This window comes from Epinephelus fuscoguttatus, linkage group LG21 (assembly GCF_011397635.1).
Source record: "Epinephelus fuscoguttatus linkage group LG21, E.fuscoguttatus.final_Chr_v1".
NCBI lineage: Eukaryota > Metazoa > Chordata > Actinopteri > Perciformes > Serranidae > Epinephelus > Epinephelus fuscoguttatus.
In genome coordinates this window covers 14,125,721-14,144,163 of record NC_064772.1, presented here as the reverse complement: position 1 = coordinate 14,144,163, position 18,443 = coordinate 14,125,721, and the positions used below count along the sequence as shown (strand labels likewise).

The 18,443-nt window shown below is 39.8% G+C and overlaps 1 long non-coding RNA gene across 1 annotated transcript in view; it reads left to right on the top strand.

Annotated features, from left to right (window-relative positions):
• Window positions 1-10,010, top strand: part of LOC125881807 (uncharacterized) — a 46,213-nt gene extending 36,203 nt beyond the window's left edge. The window contains exons 2-3 of the long non-coding RNA XR_007448258.1: window positions 7,725-7,899; window positions 9,857-10,010. This is a non-coding gene — a long non-coding RNA (uncharacterized LOC125881807). The remainder of the gene's footprint in view (window positions 1-7,724; window positions 7,900-9,856) is intronic.
• Window positions 10,011-18,443: the final 8,433 nt, after the last annotated feature.

Genomic DNA, 18,443 nt, shown 5'->3' with positions numbered 1-18,443 from the left:
TTGTGAATCTTTGCAGCTACAGAATGGCTGAGCAGTTGTTAAGGTTAAAGAAGGATCATGCTGTTGGTTAAATGTTAAAATGTCAACACTCACTTATTTATGAGACTAATGTTTTAATAAAGTGGAACAACTGAAGCTGCAGCGTTGCCCTCATTTCCCAGACTGTTTCTTTAAGACCTCTCTTAAGGACTATTTGTCTGGCTGCTGTTTCACCTGTGGGCTCTTATCTTTGCATCTTGTGTTTTCTTCTGCTATTGCCTACAGCTGTCCTCTTATTTGTAACTTGCCAGCCCTGAATAAGAAATAGAGATTACACGCCGCTGATTAATGAAACAGTGGAGAACATTTCTTACACAATGTGAGATAGTTCTGCATTGTGCTCTTTCCCAATAAAGCACAAAGACATGTTCAAAGCACAAAAGGCGGTCTGAGGGGGGAGAGAACAACAACTGTATTTCCTCCCCACAGGCTGTTTAATACAATGTGTAATGGAAGATCAGAGTCTCTGGTCTACCGGGGGATTACTGCAACCTCTGGCTGAACCACACACAAATGAATGCAACTGAAATCACGTCGTGTATAAACGATAAAATCCATGGTGTGCTGGGATGCTGTAGATCACGTATGTATGATCATGCCCTTGTATAGTTTAAATCCTAGATGTGAAAAAGACAGAGATTTAAGAGCTATAAAAGGTCCAGTGTGTAGGATTTAGAGAGATATATTGGCAGGAAATGGAATATTATATAATATGTATGTTTTCTTTAGAGTATAATCACCTGAAAATAAGAATTGTTGTGCTTTTGTTACCTTAGAAAGGGCTGTTTATATCTACAGAGGGAGCAGGCTCTTGCCATGTTGCACCGTCATGTTTCTACATTTGCTCAGAATAGACATACCAAACACTGGCTCTAGATAGGACCATTCATGTTTTCATGTAGGCCTCCATAGTTAGCAGCCCCTCTGCATCAAGAGGCTCAGAAAAACACATAAACTGCTTTATTCAGTTGTTTTTACTGGTTTAAATCGCTTGATTTGTTTGTTATGGAGAGGTTTCAGCTGGTTGCAATCTGCAGTTCCCACCACTTTAAAGGGACAGTTCAACCCAAAATCAAAAATATATTTTTTCTCTTACCTATAGTGCTATTCATCAGTCTAGATTGTTTTGGTGTGAGTTGCCTAATGTTGGAGATATCAGCTGTAGAGATGTCTACCTTCTCTCCAGTATAATGGAACTAGATGGCACTTGGCTTGAGGTGCTCAAAGTACCAAAAAAAAAAAAAAAAAAAAAAACCATTTGAAAAACTAAACAGCAATGTCTCTTCCCAGAAATCATGATCTAGTTGCTCAAGATGATGCACAGACCTTGTTGTGAGCAGTTTCATGTAGGAACTATTTACTTTGTACCAAACTACACCTGCACAATAGGAAGCATGTATCTACTCATGAACAAGAAACTTGTGCTTGTGACAGTGTGCAATATAAACATGAATGGTGTCCTACCTGGCTGAGCTGTAACATTAGCTAGCTCAGTGGTAGTAGGTGAGGTAGCAATAGATGCACGCTTCCTTCACTGTAGTGATATGGAGGACATTCACGACTGTCCTCCAAAACATGACCACAAGGAATGTTTTTACAAGCAGAAATTATTACCCATATTTCCATTTTTGTTAGGCTGTGACCTCTAAGGGTCGGAGGGAGGGAAGGTGGATGGGTCAAACAAGCACCAGACTTTCATCCAGGAAATCAGTGTTTGTGTCTCATGTGGAACCAAAATTCAATGTTAGTTATTTTTAACAATGAAATATTGTATGTTGATGTATGTTTATGTGACATGTGTCAAAAGAGATACGTTGTGCAACCCTAGTCACAAATGTACCTATTTTAAGCCAAAACATGATGTTTTTTCTTAACCTAACCAAATAGTTTTGATGCAACTGCAACCGTTTCATAACATCACCCACGTGTTTAAAGCTGCAAATGATAATGGTCGTCGGAGCTACTCTGTTGTGCTCATTTAGGATATGCTTCTGTGGGTTGTATTCAGAGGTATGAACATACTTCTTAAGCGGTCGTATTGGTTGGAGGACTTCTTGGTATCTGGTATCCTCCTTGGCTTAGCGGGAACATTAGTAAGCTCAGTCGTGCTAGGTAAGCTAGCAGTGGACGAACACATCCTTCTGTGGTACGGTTGGTGGGGGTCTTTTGGTAGAAAGAATACAGATCGGACATGAAACTGCTTGCAACAAGGTCTAGCGATTATCTTGAGTACCTGCGTCATGATTTCTCGAAAGAGACATTGCTTTTTTTATTTTATTTATTTATTTAGTGATTTGGCACTTTGAGCTCCACAAGCCAAGTGCCATCTAGTTCCATTATCTTTGAGAAAAGGCAGACATCTCTACAGTTGATATCTTCAACACTTGGACATTCACACCAAAACAATCTAAATTGATAAATAGCACTGCGGGAAAGAGAAAAAATATATTTTGGATTTTGGGTTGAACTGTCCCTTTAAGCACTGCTGCAGGTCACTGAGGCTTATACATGATCTAACCTTGAATGTAGCTGTTAATAGCCAGAGATAAAGTATTGGCTAGTATTTCAAGTGGATTCTAAAGGTTTTTTGGGTACATTTTTGAGGTCATACCTCCTCTTTCTCACACCAATAGCCAGGTATGTTTCACATTAGTTAAAGAAAAATGTCTCTTTAATTGATTTTTTTTTTTTATTAACATCTAAGCGGAGACATATCTCCCCTTTGATCTGCCTCAGGTTCAATGGACGCTATTAACCTTTGATTGAACATTAACACAGATCAACGACCTCAAAAGAGCCCAGGAGGATCCGAAAATGATTGATTTCAGTATGTGTGTTTCAGGCTTACGTTTTCTTTAACTTATCAAAAGAAAGTTCATCCAACTGCTTCCTCACCTTTATCACTTCACAACATAACTGTTGCTTTTTAAAAAGAATGGTTAATTAGGATGTTTGCCTGAAACGTCAAGACTGATGCACAAACAGTTGGGGTACAAATCCACAAACTGTGAGGAAAAGTTTGTTTACAGAGGAAATCGTTGAGAGGAGAATATTGTTTTGTCTCAACTGAGTCTGAAGGACTACATGATTTATGTAAAGCAGCAATCACCATGCATTGGGAAGTGCCAAATCCTCGACCCGGTGTGGATGTGACCTTTCATACTAATTCAGAGCTATTCATTATAGAAAAGAAAAAAGGACTTGCATCTAAACAAGACAGACTGTGATTTCCATATGCAACACTTAACCATTTATCATTTAATTGAGATCGGAGTATTCCTCGTTGGTGGAAATTAATAAAGGCTCTTAGGAAGCTCGGGAAAGTCAAGAGAATTCCTCTGCATAATCAAATATGCTAATTAGAAGAAAAGTGGAATTAATCTGCAGCAGAGACCGAGGCCTAGATTAGTGCAGGAGAACAATAGGGTGCAAGATGCCAGAGTGTGCTATTGTACGGTTGCCTCTTATTGACACGAGCCATTTTTGTTCTCTATGCAAATGTTTGCATCTGAAAACTGGAGTACACAGACCTGTGTTTGAATTCTGTTTTTCAAACATGTTTCTATCGCAGATCAGCTTAATGACCATCTATGAAAAACAGGGTTGTGTTTATCGATCTTATCTGCTTTCTGTTCCTACTTTAAAGAACAGGAAAAAACATATGATCAACTGTCTTCACTCAGGAAATAAACGCTATGTCAACTGATACTTAGGCATGATGATCTAACAATTTGGCAGTAATAAATCAAACTGTGATTGCTTGCACAGGTCGTCAAATAATGATAATGGGCAGATTAATACATCTTTAAATTGTTCAGGGTCAAAGTCACAAAGTATCAATTGCAGCTGCTGATAGCACCATGAATTGCACATCACTTGGAACTATTATCTGGCCCCTTCTCAAGGTCAAATTTATGAAAGGCATTGTGCTAATGGTGTTACAGCGCAAACATGCTTGTTATGTAGCCAAGTGCAATTGCCTTTTTTTGCATCCAGTTGCAATTATCTATGTGGCAAAGTATAAAATTGACTTTGCAGCAAGAACACAGTGGGCAGAACAGTGGCAGAGGGAAAAAGACATTTTCAGGTCCTGACAAACGAGGTGCAGAGGCATTCCCCCAGACTTGCTGTGTGGAGTTTGCATGTTCTCCCTGTGTCAGCGTGGGTTTTCTCTGGGTACTCAAGCTTCCTCCCACAGTCCAAAGACATGCAGGTTAATTGGTAACTCTAAATTGTCTGTAGATGTGAATGTAAGTGTGAATGGTTGTCTGTCTCTATGTGTCAGCCCTGTGATAGTCTGGTGACCTGTCCAGGGTGCACCCTGCCTCTCACCCAATGTCAGCTGGGATAGGCTCCAGCAAACTACGCAACCCTTGACAGGATAAGCAGTTACGGAAAAAATTAATGAATGAATGAGATAAACTGTATGTGGTATTGAATATCCCAGTCTGTCACTGCACTTCAGTTACCACCAACTCTGTGAAAGCAGCAATAATTTCACTGTAACTGCGCGTGGCTATTTGGCTCATTTGTATAAAAAAGGGGCCAAGTTGGTGCCAAGTGTATTTAAGATACATGCAAATTGCACTGGAGAAGTGAGACACTATTTGCTTGGCAGCGCAGTTATGGTTGCATTTCACCCTTTGCAATTGCTTTCAAAATCACACGTTTTTTGGGGGCGGGCCTGTTTGTGCAGGTTTTGTTACTCAGCTGAGTCAGAACTATAACGCTAGGGCCACACCGCCCGCGGAAGTGCTGCGAAGCGCAGCGCACTGAAATTCTCGCGCGCGCCGGAGCATTTCCGTTCACACCAGACGCGCATTTCTCCACGCTGGTCGACAAGCGCTTCTGCTCCCAGCTGTTTTCTCCGTCACATTTGGGGCTGTTTTTCCATCATGGGTAAGTAAATAACCTCATAAAATTATAACACCATGTTTTCCTAACAACTGTACATGTATGTGTGTATGTAGCCTACGGTACACACACAGAGGCTACACAGACACACACACACTCACACACAGACAAGGAGTGTATGTTACCAGCGTTGTGTAGTTTGGTCTGTATATAGGCAGTTGAAATACCAGTTTGTAAATCTACTGTTGATTTTACTAAATCTGGTGTTTTCTCTTCCTGTTTCCCAGTGCGAGTTGTTGTCTTCATCTCTCTCGCGCTCTGTTTAGATAACACTGACAATATGTATATAAACACACACATACATACATATATATACATATATAGATATATATATATATCTATATATGTATATATGTATATATATATATATATACATACACACACATATATATATATATATATATATATATATATATATATATATATATATATATATACACACATCACATTTGTCAAACGTGGTATTTTATTTTGAAATTCGTTTGATTCTGAAAATTGACCGGATTCTGTTGTTGTTGCTTTGTTTGATTTCCTACCTAGCTTGACACATTCCCTCGCGGCTCGCGCAGAAAATAGACCAGACGCCGAACTGATCCCTGCAAATCGTGAGCCTGCCGCGGAGCTTCCCGGCGCGGCGCGGCCAGTGTGGACGACACAGTCGGTTAACACGGGCGCTGAAAGGAAACTGCCTTCTCTTCTCGGCGCTTCGAGGCTATTCGCAGCGCTTCCGCGGGCGGTGTGGCCCTGGCGTAAAACTATTTTACATTGTATTAATTGTATTGTTTAGAGCACAGGAATTGCTTGCCAGCAATGACTGACAGCGCAGATGGCCCACTGGAAGATATCATTATAGGAATCAAGTTATTATTTTTTTCATTGCCATAATATTTTGCATAATGATATAGATCAAAGTATCCTCATACAACTGTTTGTATTCTATCTTATGAATTAGCACCCTGGTTGGGTTTAGGAAAAGAAACATGGTGACCTGGTACAGGGTACCTTAAAATAACTCAAAGTTCACTTGGTTTCATGTGATTCTTAAAACTGTTCTTCTAAGGTAAAGTACCTGCCTCCTTACATGGACTTTCTGTCTTTATACTACTTCCTTCTTTGCTCCCAACAGTGTGTTGATCATGTCTTAACAGGTCCAAGGACAGACGGATGTCGTATGCTGTAAAGCCCTCTAAGTCAAATTGTGATTTGTGATTTTGGGCTTCATAAATAAAATTGGATTGAAATGAATTGAATTAGTAGCCTTCCTGATTGTGTGGGTTTTCCACCAGTTACTGACTCATGGTTATGTCTGTTATAAACACTGTGGTGCATTATATTTCATCAGTATACATGTGAACAGTGCATGAGAACAGCCTGCCTAGACAGCTTAGTGACTGACGGCAGATCTGGTTTCACGAAATAAACATTTTTTATATGAAATGAATTGCAAACTGCCCTCAGGCAGATTCTTTGATCCCCTTTAAGATTTTAAAGCTTTATTAGGTAATGTGTTCATAATTCTTCAAATAGTCTTTATTAAAAAAATGATTTGTTGTTCAATGGCTGTTTTTTGTGGTTGCATGAAAGTGAACGTTTCTTTGACGGAGTGATCTTGATCTCAACAAGACCATCTGATGAAACCTAAAGTCTGAATAGTATCTGCCTATCTACAGAAAACCTTTTGTTTATTCTGCATTGAAATTTTACTATCGCCCAGTCTGCGAAACTAGAGGTCATAGGATTTCTTTTAATAAGTTTGATGCTTTAACATTTGATAAATATGGACCCAGAATAGTATACAAGTATAGAAAGTTACAGTTTTCAAAACAGTCAGAAAATTGTGGAAATGCATTTAGTATATGCAAAATGCTATATTTCAGCACACCCTCTGCTCATCTAAGAATGAAACCGCAAAGAAATTTTAACAAACACTAATGAATCAGCTCTCACACACACACATACTTATACACACTGACATTAATGCAGAGAGGTCAAATTAATAGTCATCTAAATTGCCAAAGGGCACTCCTTTTTTCTTCTCCAAAAGCTGTTTTCTATTCATGCCCACAGTGTCGGAGTGATCTCTGTGATGATTTCTTATCAACACGCACAAGTTCCTCGACCTTTGAATGCAGAAAATAACCCAAATACCCAAAGAGAATAATGATGATTAACTGCAGGCATTTCTGTAATTAATGAAAATTACCAGAGAATCCATAATTAATGCGGAAGAGCGAGAAAAAGTCATTGCCAACTCTTGATATGTGATTAGAAGTGAGAAAGGGGCACTTATCTGTGGATAAATTAACTTTCTGAGAGAATGTATCTCGGTCACGAAATTCAGCACCTGGTTTATTTTCATTTGGTGGCAGAGGTGAACGTGAGATTATATAAAACGGAAAACATAATTTTTAGACAAATAACTTCTTTACAATTACACATTAAAATATTGAGGTCATGAGCCCAGTTAAATACATTTTAAAACATCGGTATATGCATTAATTCTGTAGCTGTACTTCACCTAACTAAAATATTAACCAACAGTGCTACAGTAAGCCCATATGCTGGTATAAAGACATAAAAAATCATCTCACACACAGAGGCAGGGGTCAATGGGATTTCTGAGAGCCCTTGACAAAAGAAAAACAGACTATGCATGTTTCCACTTCTTTGAGGGATGACCGGCATTGTAATGACTTGGTGATTGTGCGCAGCTCCCTCTTTTCATTTGATTCGACACTCGCCTGTTTTTACCTTTGTCTCCCTGTCGACAGGATCTGTTTCCACTCCACGGACGTTTGAGGAGATCCCAACCAATCAGGGACGACGACGACAGCTAAAATCACAGCGAGGTGAAGAGGCTGAGGCCAGCAGAAGTTTGAGTGATTTGATATTGTTTCATTTCAGAATGAACACTCGATTGCAGGGACTAACTGTCAAGAATACAAGGTAAGAAAAAAAAAAACGCTCCGAGGAACCAGTTCAGTAAATTACATGGATTTACGGAGAGCAGGGAGGCCTCGCAGAATGATTTTCAATAAGACTGAGATGGATGAATATGGTGAATGGCAAACGGCTGCCGGATCCATTTGTTTTGAATCCTTTCTGTGAAATTAAATCCTCAACTGATTATGAGAGAATGGTATTACATGGATGAGGAGGCAGGAATAGAAATATGAAACAATTCCAAATGTAGAGGAGCGCAAGTGTTTTCTCTTACCCATTGGAAATAACGCTCCATGCTGATGCCACTACCCTGTGCAGAATTGGCTCTCGCTGATAGAAATCATCCAAGAAATGGCTTTCATGATTGCAGCTAATGTTTGCATTCAGCTGTTTGCCAGTTTGGATATAATCTCTTCTGCTTATTTATGCGTTTCTTCGAGTCAAGATTAAATTCCTGCATGCACCTGCATTCTGGAGACTTGTAACGTTGACCAGGCGTGTTTGTTTGACTCACAAAAAAACCTGAATTGAGTGTTTAAAAGGTCGTGTAATTGCTTTCTTATCGCTAAAATCTGGTGTTATTTTGACAAAGCTGCCAATAGACTTGCAATTCTCAGACAGTGTTCTTGCTTCTTCTTCTGTGGCGAGGCTGGCAGCGTCACAGAGCTCCAAATCCTGGCCAGGAGGCCGGTGTGTACATAGACGGTTTTCAGTGCTAATCTGATTAGGATGAGGAGATAGGGATGCCTGGACTATATGTCATCTGAGTACAGCATCACCGCTATTGATTAACTGAGCAAACATCAGATGGAGACACCAAACATTTACACAGAAATGTACACACACACACACACATACACACACACACAGCCAGCTATTCCAGGCTATGGCAGATGGTGGTCAGATAGACTCCCATACAGTATATGGGTTCATTTTCCGAAGGCATTTTCCTGTGTATATCCTGCCAAACCGGCGCTGTCTGTCCACTCTACCAACAGGCTGCTGGTGATAATACATTGGAACCGAGACAGATGTCTCTCATCAAACAACCAACTCATTCATAATGGAGTGAAAATTAGAACCCTAGACGACTGAAACAAGAGATGATTGTGAGGGCGAGTGTTTCAAATCCAAACCAGACCATAAACCTGTCAGCGGGCTGACAATAGGCGATCAAATTTTGATCAACGATTCCCAGATTTCGGAGGCACCCTGCCATCACACCTCATTGATCATGTCGACTTGTTTTCTGATTAAAACCGCGTCACTTTGCTGAGAAGAAGCATCCATCTGTTGTGTTAGCAAGGAGCCATGTGTGTTTGGACAAAGTTGTTGTGTGTGTAAACACTGTAATGCTTATTTGTCCATGTGAGCCGTGAGAGAACGACGACTGGGATTACAGAAGAGAATAGACAAATAGGAAGTAATCTGTCGGGGGGAAACAAATTCCTGCCCGGGGGCCAAATGTCCTGACTGTGTATGCTTTATTTGTGTAACAATTAGATTTCACATCCCCTCGTAATTACCAAATGTTGTTGACTCCCAGACATTACATGGCTTCAAAGCTGTTCCAGATGATTAGCAATGTGCGCACATCAGAGGAGTTGGCACTGACAAAACTGAACGAAAGCTTGCAGTTCACTAATTTTTAGCTACCCCAGTGGCTCGGCTCTATGGATCGTTGTGGCGGTTGGTCTGTTGGTCCACCAGTTTGGTCCAGACTGAAATAATTCTAGCTATGATGTCATGTACAAATTTTTATGACCCCCAGAGGATGAGTCCTACTTACTTTGGTGAGCCATGGATTTGACATGATTTGCCTCAACAGCTGTTGGAGGGCAATGCAATTTGGTACAGATAACCATATTCTCCAGAGGATACTTCTTAATTACTTTGCTTCTTAAATACTGTCAACATCATGTTGTGCAGTGGTTCTCAACCTTTTTTTGTGTGTTCCCAGACTGCTTTCTCGATGCCAGCCTCTCCTGGCTTGCCTTGTCTGTTCATCTGGTATTGGACCCTCTGCTCATCTGACATTGCCTCTCGTCTGCTTTGGTGTGTCACACCAAGTGCTTTGGACTGAACCCGTGTCTTAGAAGGCTCCAAGCCACGACACTGACTCTCACTGTTGTATCACCTGCCTGCTCATTCTGTGTTTGACAAGTAGTTTATTAAAGGTCATTACAAACTGTCTTGTCTGCCTTTGGTGCTGCAGCCGAGTTCCTACCACACCTGTGATATCTATAGTTAATCAAAGAGTGAAACCTATTCCCCATTTTCCTGGAACTTCATCAAGGACCTCACTGATCGAGAGCCACCAGCAGGTCAAAGTTTTCACTTACCCAGTCAGATAAATCAACGTCTACTGAACGGATTTGCACATGCTGAACGGCCATTTGTAGCTACCAGAAGATGTATCCTAATTACATTGGTGATCCTCTGACTTTTCCTCTATAGCACCACCATGAGGTTGACATTGGCAGATGTTAGTGAAATGTCTCAACAAGTATTGGATGGATTGCTGTTTAATTTGGTTCAGACATTGATGGCTGCTGGAGAATTAACCATAATTACTTTGGTGACCCCCTGACTGTCATACACTATGGAAAGGTTTTGTAATTCATTTGACCTGTGTAGCGTCTATCAGTTAGATTGCCACAAAATTTTCTTCACATATTCATGGTCCCCAGAAGATACAACCTCATAATTTTGGCAATCCCCTGACTTTTTACTCTAGCACCGATATGAGGTTAACATCTGAGGTTCTGAGTGAAATTTCTCAACAACTATCAGATAGATTGCCATGAAATTTGTTACAGATGTGTACAGTCCCCAGAGGATGAACCCTAATGACTTTTACGACCCTGATCTAGCATAATCACCCAGTGAAATATCTCATGTCATCTCTCCATTTGTTCAACACTTTGGTTTATGACCAAATACCTACACAATTACATTTCCATCAGCCTCAATTTTTATTTGTGTTTGGGACAATAAGCAAATGTTAGAATCATAACCCTCTAAACTACAATGGAGAAAATCGTACACATTAAATTTGGTGAAAATTAGCATAATATTGTTGTCAGCAAGCATGTCAATGTATCCTCATTTAATGGTTTATGTTATATCTTATGAAAATGTACATACAACAGTTTTTTTTATAATATCTAGCAACTTAGTGCCCCACGAATGACATTACATACTTAATGTAAAGCAACACATTTAACGTAATACATAGGTTAGGTTTAAGTGAGTAAAGTCGGTTAGGTTAGTTTTAGGAATAGAACATAATTGGACGTCTTAAGGTTTAGACAAGTTACATAGATTAGGTTTGGAAAAATAAACCAAAATTCCTGGGGAAAGTCCTATGTTTTGTGACCCATCCACCCAAACCCGTCTGCTTATGTGGACTACTTCCTTCTTTACTCCCATCAGTGCATTGGTCATGTGATTGCAGCCCTCCCAATTAAGTGGTTTATACACAAATTGTGATGCCTTACTTTTTGTAGTTTTACATATGAACAGTGCATGAGAACAGACTGGCGTATTAGCATGCCAATGTTAGCATCTAGTTCAAAGCACCACTGTGCCAAAAGTACAATTTCACACAGCTGCTAGCATGTCTGTAAATTCTTAGTCTTGTTGAATTCAAGGTTAGATTTAGATTTCCACCCTTCTGTAATCATCATTTTAATTGGAGTTAAGTATTGGACCTCAATCTTCAGCTTCTTTCATCTCATCTATTCCCATTCCATTTCTTACTTCAAATTCTCAAGGTTTGTTTATACATGCTGTTAATATTCAGGAGTTGTGGTATTTGAGCAAGGTAAGGAATTGCAATTGAAGTGCTAACTAGATGTGTTGAAAGCTGCCCAAGGGAATGTGGTCAGGGTTATGGTGTGGCAAAGAGAAACTCTGGAATGAAGAATAAAGGTTAGAGTGCATGAAGATTGAGACTCTTCAGACTCTGCAGGGAATACTGATCTCCTGTGAACATTTAAAACCATTACAGCAAGGGGCATTTAAAGCCATTTCAAAGATCCTTAGCTGTATAGATAATGCTGATGCTTACTCACTCATTTACTCAGCTACATAGGCACAGTTTCCTCTAGTTTCCCATATTTTGTTAAATTTGTGGCAAAAATGAGGATATCACATAAAGTTTTAATGATTCCTGCATTTCTGAGTCAGCTAAGATGGATGCACTGTAGATAAAGAAGTGGTGGAAAGAGCCAGGGCTGAATGGTAGAGTGACTATCAGATAGAGATTCACTTTCTCCTCTAAGGGAGGGGAAGTGGCCATTAGTCAGGGAAGTAATCTAATCAATGTTGTTGTGCACAACAGTGCAGACAGCCGCAACGCATCACTGAGCACTATTATTCTTAGTCATGTTCTCATTGAGGGAGAAAACAGCGGCTCCCGACCGCCCAAATCTCCCTCCTCCATGTGTGCAGGTCCTGCAGCGGGAGGCTGGTTACATGCCGTGCTACAGATAGGAGGAGAGAAGCTGTACTGACTGTTAATATCATATCCCGTTAATGCATTTGAAACAGTAATATAAATGTAGCAGGTAGCAGTATATTATCAGCATCCACTCCTGTGCTCAACCTTCATTTTCCTGCTGTGCTGGTTTATGTTGCGGTGCCCCTTGCATGTGGCGATAATCTCTGACTGGGCTGCAGGAGAGATAGGTGAGAGATGAAAGAGGAGGAGAGAGGAGAGCGGCGCTTTGATGGCCAACTGCCACGAGTTCGGCCGAGGTCAGACTGCATCGCACCACACTTCATAAACTTTTTGGGCTACAAAACTGCAGGGAGTATGAGGATTAGACAATAAAGTTTAGTGGCAAAGGTGCAAATAGTTCATCTGTATTCATATATATAATGGCATACATCATTACTTATTACAGTCTCTTCTTTTCCCATCTTTCTGCCTGTATTTTCAGTTCTTATCACAGTTACAGGCACAAGAAAGAGCAAGAAAGAAAGAAAATCATATTTAAAATGAATTAATTGTAGCATATTATGTTTTGTATATCAAAATACTGTGCACAGTATTATTGATCTAGACATTGTTGCAGTCCAGCAAGGTTAAGAAGCGAACAATTCCAGCATACATCAGGTATTAATATTTAACTTCTGTATAACACAATTTTATGGCTGCTTTGACAAATGCCTCTCATCACCTGCTCACACCGGCCCGCTTTTTTCACGGTTCAAACCCTCATGGGGTTAAGTGAATTTTTTGATAGACAATTCATTTGGAATAAATGCTGCGCTAAATTCCTTTGAGCTTTCCAATATCACCGAAAGCACATTTATGGTAACAGTAAATCATGTGGGGCTCTGTCATAAAATCATATCCCCCATTGATCTGGAGCCCTTAGAGCCCGAGCTGTGTTAATGGTACACCAATTTCTTGTCCTTTATTGTGCAACTCTGTCCCGATGAGAAGGTCAACCTCGGGATGGCGAGCAGCGATGTGACGTGAATGACGGCAGTTTGTACACATGCAGGGAATTCACCATTGAGTTAATTCATGGCCTTTGTGCTTCAACCCAAAGGAAACCGGGATGATTTTTAACATGTCACTTAAGGAAAGTCAAACCTTTAAAAAGGTATGCATAAAATTGAAAAATACTATTGAAAAGGAATTTAATATTTTGGAGGGGAAAAAAACCATTTGTTTGCTTTTCTAGCACAGAATAAGATGCAAAAATCAATACTTCTCATATGAGCAGAGGAAATCTCAGCTAGTCACTAGGCTAATTTATACAATGTAAAATGCCATAGGCTTGTGCTAGTAATATTAGAATCTTGTATTTGTTTGGAAAATGTGTTCAGTATAAAACAGTTGTTTTATTGGTGAACGTTGCGAGTTGTAATGGAGCCGAATTTTGAAACGTTACCTGTATTAAATGTAGCTGTTCTTGTTTTTAAATGTTGCTATAATGGAAAAAAATAGATTTTTTTTCTAATAGTGCATGTTTGGACAGGTTTGGAGAGCAAAGGATGGGAACTCCTGTTTTCAAAAATACCAAGGTCGTGTGGAATAGTCCTTCCTTAATATTTTGTGCACAGACGACACATTTTTACTCCAAACTCAACAAATATGCCAGCTTGGTCAGTGGGCCTACGCTTCAAACTACGAGGCTATTGATACCCCTTTGTCAGTTTTCTCTCGTAACATGCTACAGTGTCTTTCCAAATTAAACTTCCGTGTTTACAGGAAATAGGTTTTGGCAACTACTTAAGGTTTGGCAACAAAACTACTTGGTTAGGTTTAGAAAAAGGTCATGGTTTGGGTTAATATAAGTACTTTTGTTACTACTTATGTAAGTAAGTGTACAAATATGTCATGTAAAAAAATGCCATGTTACGTAATTTAAAAAAAAACAAACTCTATGTAGACGTTTGGTTTCACACAGGACACAAACAGTGGTTTCCTGGCTGAAAGTCCTGTGTTTGTTTGACCCAACCACCACCTCTCCCTCCCACCCTTTACATATTTTCTTGCTCTTTATGATATGTCACTACTGCAAGTCGAGTTTACATTGGAGGTAAAGTACGGTGCGTCTCATACAGATGCTGAAAGGGTTCCATATGTCGCTGTCAGATGCCAAGGGCCGCTGATCCCAAGCTGTTGTACTCGCTCTGGTAATGAGAACAGGCTGACACAGATGAAAGTTGTGTCAGTCGTCTCATGTAGTTCTTGGCAAATAAAGTGAAGACCTTTTTTCCCCCCATAATATCACAATATTCTTTGAAACTGAGTGTTCTGCTGTAACCTTGTAGACCACCAATAGTTAATAGCATTGGTACCCTGTCAGTCCAAGACAGAAAGAGTTGGTAAAATTGTGTTTGTCTTGTTTTTCAGCTTCGAGCACCAGGACACAGTACAGCAGGCAGTATACTGCAAATGAAACCAACTGCTGTTAACATATCATATGCTGGAGAGGTCAGAGATCAAAGATTCACATGCTGGATGAAAACCAAACAGCAAGCATTCCATTTATCCACAACTTCTTTGTCCAACAATGATGCATTTTTAAAAATGACACCGACTTTTCAAACCATCCGGCTCTGAATGCTGTGAGGGCTCTGAATTTTTGAACATCATCTCACTGTGTGCTGCACTCAGGGTTTTCATTTCCAAACAGGCTTTAGAAACCAGAATGATGCCTCTGACCTAGGAAAAAAAAACATACAGGGTACCACAACAACAAACTGAACAGGGGACAGATAGATTAGAGGTTTCTCATTCCACCATTTCTTTAGACTGACCGAGGGGACTGCCGGCTATATTACACTGAAAATCTTACAAGGTTGCTTTTAAGGCGACGGCTTAAATGGAATACAATCCTGTGCTCATGTCCTGTAGGGCCTTTTCAGTCCACTTTTATACAGCATTACACTGAGATGCAAAGACAGAAAGTAACAGACGAAAAAACATCAACCAATAGTGCATCGCTACAAGAGCTGCTATTCTGGGGCCACAAAGTAAACTTGAAAGCTCCCTCGAAATGGGTTGTGATCGTGGCTAATGCCCCTCATGGTGCTTAGTGATGCAATTGGGCTTTTTCACAACGCTGCCATTGACAGAGGGGATCAAATCATTTTCTTGACTAATGGCCACTTCCACTCCCCAAGGGGAAAGCAAATCTGTGGCCGATGCATGTGCTGTTCTCATCACCACGGACATAACTTTTATCTGATTAATATATTCAAACAGGACAACTGTCTGGGACAATCATGAAATGAGAGGCCTGAGAACTAATATCCATCCTCCTAATCAGTGTGATAAAAATGTTCTATTCATGGAAACAAGGCTTTTGAAAAGACAACATTGACAGAGGGAAAAAAAATCATCTTTTAAACAGGGTTAGGGTTATCTTCAGCCTTCAGATACATGTCATTAATTGCCTGTTACCATTACAATGTATAACTGATTTAATGGGAAATAGTATTCTCTGCTACATATTCTAAAAAAACAGATACAAAGAGGTTGATTAATTTCTCCAGAGAGAAAAGAATTTCATTCATTTCAGTTTCAGAGCTTCAGAGCGTAGTGAGTTTGAACATCATAAGTGGATCATGCAAATCAATTGCTGCCTTATCACATTTAAAGCTGGAGCATGTTGGCTCTCAGCACTGGTGGGCCACTTGAGGATTGCTGAACGACCGCTTTACCGTTCACCCAGGAATAGAAGTGGTAATTATTCTTCCACTGTCTCTGGAGGATTTCTCTGAGTCACTGGTTCATGTTAAAATTGTTCAGATGAAGTTGCATTTATGGTGACAGCAGTTGGGTGACAGCAGAGAACCGAGTGTATCTTTTGCAGTTATTTTGTGAGAGAAAAAGCAGGTAACCTCCATATGCATATCCTGCTTTGATGATGTCAGGTTTTATTCTTTCTACAAATATATCACAGTGATTTGTTTATGTTTTATGTTGCAAACACTGGAAAAAGGTGTTTCATTGACCAATAATAACACAAGTATCCATGTTAGCACTCATATTTAAAGAAGGCACAAATATATCATCGCCGCCGGGTTAAAACTTCATAAGTCAGAAACTTCTACTTTTCAGGAAATGCTTTTAAAATAATTAAGCACTGCCCTGTCAAAGTTGGTATTGTGTCTCCATATATGGTCAGATACTTCAGGGTGTCTACAGGTCCTTAAAAAGTCTGAAAATGTCTTAAATATTCTTAATATAAGGCCTTAAAAAATATTAGTGTCTTAAATTTAAAAAAATACCAACAATAAATAGCATTTATGACAGCAATGAGATTATGTTTACTTTTTACATTAAACACGTTAAACTTAAACTCACCTAATTGTAGTCGTTTTCCATACTGACATCAGTGTGTTAACTTGGAAAGAGTACTTACACATGTGTCACACATGCATATGTATTGTGCATTTCCATTGCAGGTTTGGTCTTAAATTTCATATAAGGTGTTATTAAGAATGTGTCAATACATGTGTAATATTTGATCAAAATCAAGTGCAAATTGAGTTCTTGATGTTTTTGACCAGGGAACGTCGACATACTTGTTTTGTCCATCACTAATTAGAACCACCACATCTAAGGCAGTAAGTGCACTGTATTATGTTATCATCAACGCACAGGTTACAGAGTTTATTCAGTTTTTCCTGTCATTTGATACATTTGGCAAAAATCTCTATCTTTGTTTATCAGACCACAAATGAGACAAGAATTAGCTAACTACCACAACCTGCGATCCCTCTGCCTCACCCCACAGTGCTAGAAGACAGTTCGCCAGGAGAGCGGGTGAAAGCTCCAGTGATTGACCGTTCGTAGCAGCTGTACCAACTCGTGACCCCAGCACCACGCTAGTGGCAGTGGCAGTTAACATTGAAAAAGGCTGTGCTTGTTCCAAAAAAGAAAGAAAGAAAAAAAATATTTTAGAAGACAAAATCGCCTCGTGTGCAGCACCTGTATTATGGCACTTCCTTTAAAGGAGGCAGTGTGGCGCTATGATGTTTTCCTGACAGTTTGAGAATCCAATGAAATTACAAGATTTAGTCACAAGCTCCTTTTAATACGTTTCATTGGTTAAATATTTGTAAATATGAGGTTTCCAGCTGACAACGACAATGTGAAAATGAATGCTGCAGTATTATGATCAGGAGCTGCTTATGTTTTAAAGTTATAGCTGCGTCAGCGTAAAGTTGCAATAATTGATTGTCTGGTGACTTCTGGGCAGCGAAAAAAGCTCTAAATACACTGACATATTAATGCCTTCCATGTTAATATGGCAAACTTGTTAGCAAACAGTTGCTTAAAAATATCCAGCAGGCATGGAGCAACGTAAACATTAGTTTGGGGGTATTTTTCTGACCACCTGGCGAGTATTTATCCAAGTCTCTTATTTTGGCTCTGTTTTTGTCACCACCATCTCCCCAGGGAAGTAACGTGGTTCTGTAGCTGCTAAATGTGCTACTATCTTCACCAGCTAGTGGCTAACTTTCTCTGTCTGCTGTTTGCTGATGGGCAGGTTTCTGGAACTTCTTCACCGCAAACTGCTGCCTGTTATGGCCGAAAATAACGAGATGAGAGCCATGAGAGTGAAAAAAAAAACAGTTAAGTTGTGGGCCGAGCTAAAAGATGCTAATAAGCTCTGTGGAGCTGATGGGGAACTGCAGTCAGTGGCCAATTATCTGTGGACTAATTACGATGAGGAACCCCTTTCACCTACCAGTAGTTACATGATACATTGCACTGCAGAAAAAATAGTGTAATTTTAGGAATTATGTTGAGTTCTGTATAGCTACGTCAGTGTTATCCCAGTTTGTCCACACTTTCATGGCCAATTTTGTGTGGTTATTTTCTATCCCTGGCATAGAAAGATAACGTCTGCATGCTTATAAGATTGGCGCAGTTACCTTTCCAACTGGGGAATTAGCTGTCAATGAGCACAACGCCAGACATATGTAATCGCTGAAAAAATCTTAGATGTGGACGATGATTCAGTGGTCTGGCATGAGAGTATTAATTCATGACTATATTGTATGAACAT